Source organism: Phacochoerus africanus, chromosome 3 (assembly GCF_016906955.1).
Source record: "Phacochoerus africanus isolate WHEZ1 chromosome 3, ROS_Pafr_v1, whole genome shotgun sequence".
In the NCBI taxonomy this organism is placed as follows: Eukaryota; Metazoa; Chordata; class Mammalia; order Artiodactyla; family Suidae; genus Phacochoerus; species Phacochoerus africanus.
In genome coordinates, this window is record NC_062546.1 from 29,616,617 (window position 1) to 29,624,881 (window position 8,265).

Here is an 8,265-nt window from a genome sequence, read left to right on the forward strand (position 1 = left end):
CTCCTCTCCACCCTGGCACAGTGGGCAGTCAGGCAGGGGCATAAAAATGGGCACCAGTGACACCTGGCTTCTCCTTAGACTTACTGAGACCCTGGGATAGAAGCTTCAGGGGTTAGCCCAGACTCCAACCCCTCCCTGAAGATCTGAGGGAATGGGGACCAGAGACGGAGGGCATTTCCCAAGGTTACACAGCCAGCCATGCTGGGTTGGACCCAAGTCTCGCATGTCGTAACTCTAGCCGGTGCTGTCTCCACAAAAAACCACTCGTTTTCTTTCTAGGTGTCAGATTAAAGGGTCTGGGAAGATCCCTGGAGACACAGGGGGTCACGGGTTCAGAGACAGATGGGAGAGAAAGAGACTCAGCCTCCCCCTCCAGCAGTGCTTGTCCTCCAGCTCAGAGAACTGCGGGGAACCGGGAGATGCGCCCCCATCCTGGCTCTGCATCTGGGAACCATGGTTACCACTGCCTTTTGATTGGCAGGGGGTCTGGAACGCCTTTGAGCCACCCCCTGGTTCCTAGATGTTGTGTCAGAAGCAGGAACAAGGGCCAGGGGACAAGCTGAGGGTCACCAGTTGCCCCGGGATACCACTTGCTTCACCTTCCCCTCCGGAGCTGTAGATCCGGGCACCTTACACCACTGCGAAATCCTTTTTGGAGCTCTGAATTAAAAATAAATTTGCAAGCACATAACCAGATGTTACATGGGGAAAAGATAAATAACTCAGCCTGTCAAGGAACTGCCTCATCTCAGTCAACCCTCTCTCTTTCACAAGGTTTTAATTTTTAATTTCACAGCGGTAACTATAGCAACCTGCAAAAATAATATATTCCAAAGCAAAACAACTTTCTTGGCTCTGGCTCGGCATCTCCGTGTTCCCTCCTTCCATCCTCTCCACCAACTTCGCTCAGGTCTGTGCCCAGAGTAGATGAACGCTCTCAGCTTTGAACTCTCTCATTCATTCATTCACTCATTCATCCATATAGAGGTATCTCTCGCCGCCCAACCCACTGCCACTCCTCTCTTTAGGGGCCAGGATGCTGGACAAGGGGTTCAGAATCACAAGAGATGCCAAGTTATCCTCATCTATTTGCTTCCTAAGTTTTGAGTAAATAGGAGCAGGAGTTTGGCTAGCAAGGGATACTTGTATTCACTGGAAGCCTCATTGGTTCCAGAGACAGCTCTGGGCATTGGGGAGAGAGAACAGAGGTGGGACTGAGCCTGCCGCCAAGGGGAGAGAGACATTTAAATAGATGATTATAAGAAGGTAAGACAAGTCTTGGATAAAAGGGGTCCATAATGTACAAAGGGGTGCAAAAGAAGGGGGCGATTATTGATAGCAAGGGTGGTCTAGGAAGCCTTCAGGGAGGAGGTGACTTCTGAGATGGGTTTTGCTGGATGAGCAGGAGTTTTCTGAGTGACCAAGATAGGAATGAGCACACCAGGGAGCTGGAACAGCAAGTGCAAAGGCAGAGACATGAGAGAGGAGTTTGCAGCGCCCAAGCTCAGGGCAAGGGTGGTGCCCGAGTGGGATGCTGGAGTGGATGGAATAGCAACAGAGAGCCTGGGACACTGGGCTGAGGACTTTGCTTGGAGGCAAAGGGAATTCAGCCAAGGAGTGGCAGTAAACAAAAAAAGTATTTTGAAAGGTGATTTGGGGGACAAGTCTGGGGAATGGCTTGGAGGGGAGAGGGCCCATGAGAAAAGCAGGTGGAGAGGCCTGAATTGGGTGGTGGCCAGGAAAGAAGAGGAGGGTCGACGTCTTTTTTTTTTTTTCTTTTTTCTTTTTTGCCATTTCTTGGGCCGCTCCTGTGGCATATGGAAGTTCCAGGGCTAGGGGTCAAATCGGAGCTGTAGCCACCGGCCTACGCCAGAGCCACAGCAATGTGGGATCTGAGCCACGTCTGCAACCTACACCACAGCTCACAGCAACGCCAGATCCTTAACCCACTGAGCAAGGCCAGGGACTGAACCCACAACTTCATGGTTCCTAGTTGGATCCGTTAACCACTGAGCCATGACGGGAAATCCAGAGGAGGGTTGATGTCTTAGTCTGGGGCCTATGAGAAACAGACCCTGAGCCAAGGATTCAAGCTGATGTGGAGGCCATCCCAGCAAGCGCCGATGGGGCTGGGGAAGTGAGACAGACCAGGGAAGGGAAGGAGGCCAAGATGTGGTTAAGATCAAGCCAGTTACCCCTGGGCAGCTGGGGCTGAGCCCTGCTGGGGAGTTCAGGGAGGCAGTGCCCAGGGGGCATTGGAGTTGTGCCCCCTGAGGGCAAAGGAGCTGGAGTATTTAAATGTTAATTCCTACGTTAATTGACTGAGGGCTGCTCCCAGGAGTCACCCATTCCCTGGCCCTTCTGACCTGCCAGGCTGGCTGCAGGGTAGAGCAGACTCCGGCGGCCAGAGAAAGTGCCCACAGACTCTGATGCTGGCACCTGGATGGGAAAGAAAGGCCCAGGGGCCAAGGGTGAGGCCTCCCTGGCTTCTGCCCCAGTGATGGTCTCAGGATGGAGAGTGTGCACAGTGGAAGAGCCTGGCATCTGGAGGATGGGTGGACTCACCAGCCCCTGTGGCCTGAGGTGGGGATAAGTAAGCCCCGAAGAAGGACAGACCCAAGGCCATGCCAGCTGAGGCTGGTTAAGTGGCGACTGACCAATGCTGGGCAGCAGATCTGGTGCAGCCTTCAGGGCCCCATGGGGTGGGCCAGACCGCCTTTCCAAATGGAGTCCTGGCTCAGCAGAGCAGAACTGCCCCCTCAGTCCCTGATTAAAAGTGAAAAGTGGCAAGAAAATGTGTCCACTGGGGACCTGCATGTGCAAAGATGGGTTCCTGCAGAGATGGAGCAAGAATGCGTGACCTTGGACGAGAGACAGCGCCTCTCCCAGCCCCAGTTTCCTCACCTGTAATAAGATGTGGTTCACAGACGTGCCTACAGCATAGGCTGTTTGCAAGGATGTCATTACATGATGCATCGTGATGCCTAGAAGCCACCTAATAAATATTACCTGTTATTGTTATTTCGACACTGTTTTTTGAGCATGGCACACACACCAGGTCCTGGGGACACAGCAGTCATCAGACACTGTGCTCCTGCCCTCCGGCTGCCCACAGCCTCTTGGACATGCTGAAATGCTTTATATAGAATGTTAAAGAAAGCAGGGTAGAAAATTATGCATAAAGCATGAGTCTAATTTTGTTTAAACACACACACTCACAAAGGCCCGAGGGATATACACCAATATGTAACGACAGTTAACACTAAATGGTGGGATTGAAGGTGGCTTGTCTTTTTACAATTCTTTTCTTCGCTTTTCTTCTTTTAAAATTTCAGTGTGTTGTATTATCTGAATAGTCATTTTTCAAAAAGAAAAGCAAACAAACATGCTTCTTTCTCTGACTCCCTGCCCCTCACAAATTCCCTCTGCTTTTTCGAGAAGCAGGGGGCCCCTGTCCCATTAGGGGACATTTGTTGGTACTTCCGAGGGTTCTGGGGGCCTGGCTTGCCCCCACTACAGAGCGCTGTGGGGAAGAGGGGTGGGGGCCACCATAAGAGCCACGATCCTGCGTCAGGGAGCAGAGAGCAGGAGTTGAGCTCCCTGTTCACCCGCCCCTGGGCTCTGAGGACCATGGGCTTTGCTCGTCCTTCCACCTGTGGCTGGGGAGTCAAGGTGTTCAACGCCAAGGTCGGCTCTGCCATGTCCATCTGCCCGCAGGGCCAAGCCCCATTCTCTACTTGGCTTTCTCCGTAGCTCATATTTGCTCATCTCTCTCTCTCTCTTTTTGTGGGGCCTCGCCCATGGCAGGCAGAAGTTCCCAGGCCAGGGATCGAACTTGCACTGCAGCAGGGACCATGCCTGATCCTTAACCACTGGGCCACCATGGAACCCCATTCTTTTGTTCATCTCTGACTCCTCAGTCTCCTTCTCCTGATTCTGAACTTCAGTGAGGGAAAAAGAAAAGTCGGGCTGACACCATAAGATCACGGGGTCCACACCTAGCTCCTAGAAATTGGCTATTAATAAATGAATCAGCCACCGATTTTTCTCAAGTTTTCTATCTTCTTTGACACCTAGAACAGTGAGATAGGCCCGACACTCTTGGAAAGTCCTAATAAGACCCCCTTTATTGGACTTGGTGGTGTTGTCTGAGTTGCTTTGGGAGAAAATGGTCCACACCAAGTGGACGTCGTGGGGCTTCCATCAATCGACCTAACAAAGGTGGTCAGAGGTCCGGTGCAGGACTAAAGTGATTTTCTGGGCTTGATATCTGGACATATACTTGGATCTATGACATGTTGGGGAAGGAGGGTCTTCTTCTGCCAGACTCAGTGACCTTGGGGTGCACGGATGTGGCCCTACCTGTCAGCGGCTGTCTGCCCTACCACGCGCTCAGAGCCTCTTGGAAGATAAAGCAAACGGAGAAGATGACTATGCTGAGTCCCTCTGTCCAGCCGATCCTGAACTGCCTCCTTCTACTGGAACCAGTACATTCCCCTTTTCTCCTAAGTGAGTTCTAAGTGGGTTTTTGTTGATGGAAGCTGAAAGAATCCTGATCCGCATCATGGAGTGGGCATCTGTTGATTAGAAGTTTGTGGCCCCCCGGAGTTCCCATCATGGCTCAGCGGTAACAAATCCCACTAGTATCCATGAGGACCCGGGTTCCATTCCTGGCCTCGCTCAGTGGGTTGAGGATCTGGCGTGACTGTGAGCTGTGGTGTAGGTTGCAGGTGCAGCTTGGATCCTGCGTGGCTGTGGCTGTAGGCCGGCAGCTGTAGCTCCGATTAGACCCCTAGGCTGGGAACCTCCATATGCCATGGGTATTTTTTAAAAATAAAAATTTTTTAAAAAATTAAAAGAAAAGAAAATCCTCTTCCAAAGCCTTTGCTGTGCGGGCAGACTTCTCATGGGGGCTCCGTTGTAGAGGAGGGGTTGGGCTGCCGGATACGCTTCTGGGATAAAGCTTCCCATCCACAGCTTGAAATTTCATCTCAGGAAACCTTAACTCCTTGTACCCAGTCCTCCTTGCTGGAGGCAGGCTCCAGGGAGCCAGCCCAAGACTCCAAACTGCACGCCTGGCCTGAGATGAAGGTGGGCATTCAAGTAGCATCATATGGGTGTTAACAGCTTGAGCTCTGGACCAGAGTGCCTGGGGTCCAATCCGACCTCTGGCTGCGTGTTAGCTATGAGATTTTGGACTTCTTAGATTATTCGAGTCTCAGTCTTCTCATCTATGAAGTGGGATAATAATAACAGTAACCACAAGGAGTTCCTATTGTGGCTCCGCAGGAGCAAACCCAACTAGTATCCATGAGGACGAAAGTTCAATCCCTGGCCCTACTCAGTGGGTTAAGGATCCCATGTTGCTGTGGCTGTGGTGTAGGCTGGTGGCTACAGCTCTGATTTGACCCCTAGCCTAGGCACTTTCATATGCCATGAGTGCAGCCCTAAAAAATAATAACAATAATAATAACAGTAACTACATTATACTGGGAAAATTAAGTGAGTTAATACAAGTCAGATGGAGGCTACCCTGTGACCACAAGGCCTTTTTCTGGTGGTGGCGGTGGTGGTGGCGGGCAGAGTAAATGTCATGTCCTTACTCTTGTGACAGGGCAAACCAATTAAAAGCTCCGATTTCATTAACCCTGTGATGGCCCCACGCTGCATTTTACATGATTTACACAGTAAATCCTTCCTTCCTGTGGGGGAGCTAGGCACCCGCCTCGGGCCCTTACTTGCTGTGGGATCTGCCCCTTGCCTTTTCTGAGCCCCAGGTTCCTCAACAGCAAAACAGAGAAAATGACCTGGGGAGGGATGATAGGATACCACGAGGTCGGTGTTGCGCTTCGTATTTATTCAACCATCACTCTCACGGAGCACCTTCCACGTGCCAGGCATTGTTCTAGGCTCCAGGGCCAAAGCAGTGAACACAACAGACATGATCTCAGTCCTGACGGAGTTGACATGATCACAGGCGCTGCCAGACACTAAACACATAAGTCAAATTACACAGCCTCTCCAATGGTGTTAAGTGTTGTGAAAAAGTAATAATTAAACCGAGGAGAGGAACTGAGAGCAAGGCATGGAGGCAATGCGATTTTAAATAGGACGGCCAGGGAAGGCCACTCAAAAAGGAATTTGGTAAGACAAGGGGGCCACATGTGAGTCTCAGGGAAGAGCGTTGCAGGCAGAAGGGCCCCGAGTGTGCCTGGCACATTCCAGGGTGTGTGAGTGGAGCCTCAGGGGGAGACTGGCTGGAGGCGAGGTCAGGCGAGCGGCAGGGGTCAGCAGGACAGGGCCTTGCTGGCCACTGCAGGCACTTTAGCTTCTCTCTGCCCACGCTGGGTGCCACAGGAGTGTCCTGAGCAGAGGAGGGCATGACCTCATTTCCATCTCACTAACAGAACAGAAGCTGAGTGACCAGATGTGATGGCAGCCGCCACCTCTCCTCTTCAGGAGAAGCTTGGAGGGGCTCATGTGGGCAGACGCTCTCCACACTCTGCTCAGTCTGTGCCCCTGCCTCCCAGTCCCCAGCAAGCCCCCTGCTGGCTCCCTACAAGGGGCCTGAGGCTCTGGCCCCACCTCCCTCCCCCACTTCTCTGTCTTGACCCCTGCTTGACTTCTGGCCTCGGCTGTGCCCCACCTCCTCTGGGAAGCCAGCCCAGAGCCCTCACTGGCCTCCTCCCTCTCTTCCCGGAGAACTGAGAGGCAGGATCAGGAGACAGGGCTTGGCACCCAAGCACCGGGTTCAAATCCTCCCTACTTAGATTCCGTGTGCCTCAGTGCTTTGCTCTTTATCTATAAAACAGGGTAATGATAATAGACCTCCAAGTTGGTGGACTCCCAAAAGTCCAATGGTGTGAAATGAGGCACCGGGCAGTCAGAGAGTTAAGGAACATCAGAGCTTGAGTTGCCCTGTGCTGTCAGAAGGGTAAAGACACGGGACTCACACGGCCCACAGTGACCCAAGGCTCGTGGCTTAACCTCCCCCACCCTTCTCACTTAACCCAGGATCGTCCACATTTCGGAACCGATGCCAGACCCAGGCTGGCTACTCCTCACCACTCAACTTATGCTCACCACCTGTGCTCGGCGGTAACGTGTCCATATGAGAAACAGCCTTGCGGGGGTGCGGGGGGCGGGGGCGGTGGCAGGTTTGGTGAATGTCAGCTGCCACTGAATCACCCATCACATCACATGGGAAGGATCTCCTTCCTTTCGGGCTCGTCCCCAGCCTGCCAGAGAGAGGCAGGTCATGACCGCACGTGTCAATGATGCCTGGTGGACAGCAAGGGCCCAATAAATGCTCATTGGAACCAACCAGAGCACAGCTAGAGGCGAGTGTGTGTCCTGGTTGTACCGGTTCCAGGTGTTTGGCCTGGAGGGAGCCTACTCTGAGTCTCTGTTTTCTCATCTGTAAAATGGGAGGACTCTCCCTCCCGGCTGGGGGAACAGAGCTTGCCCAGGGCTCCTGCACCTCAACTATGTACCCCACCAAACTCCCTGGAGGGGTCCTTCCAGGGGCCCCATGGACACGTGGCCCACCAGAGCCATGGCAGCATCTGGACAGAGATTTGGTGTGAGCGCCCACGAGTCACAGGTTGGGCTCGTAGGGCTGGGGCTCTGTAGCAACAGGTGCGGGGTGGGGAGGGAGTCCTTGTTTCTGCTCCATCGATGATTCTGCGTGTGGTAGGTTTTCCTTGGGCTCAGAGAACAGCAGGACTCACTGGGAGCCTCCCCTCCACTTGCCCCAGTTTAGGGCAAAGAAGTCCCCAAGAAACTGATCATTTGGGAGGGCTTCTCTCTGGCCCCTGAGTTTCCAGATACTTCCTGACGGCTGACTTCCTGAGAGTAAGTGACAATTACTGAGCCCGTACTAGCAGTAGGCACTGCTCTCTGCACATCTCGTGTTCCATTTCAGGTGAATTCCCGTCATGGCTCAGTGATTAGCGAATCCGACTAGGATCCATGAGGATGCGGGTTCAATCTCTGGCCTCACTCAGTGGGTTAAGGACTGGCGTTGCCATGAGCTGTGGTGTAGGTCGCAGAAGTGACTCGGATCTGGCTTTGCTGTGGCTGTGGTATAGACTGGCAGCTACAGCTCCGATTGGACCTCCAGCCTGGGACCCTCCATAGGCCAATGGGTGTGGCCCTAAAAGACAAAAAAAAAAAAAAGAGAGAGAGAGAGAGAGACCATCTCAGGCGAGGCCTCACGGTAGCCCTTTGAGATGGGTCTTACTACTGTGTCCAATTTGCAGGAGA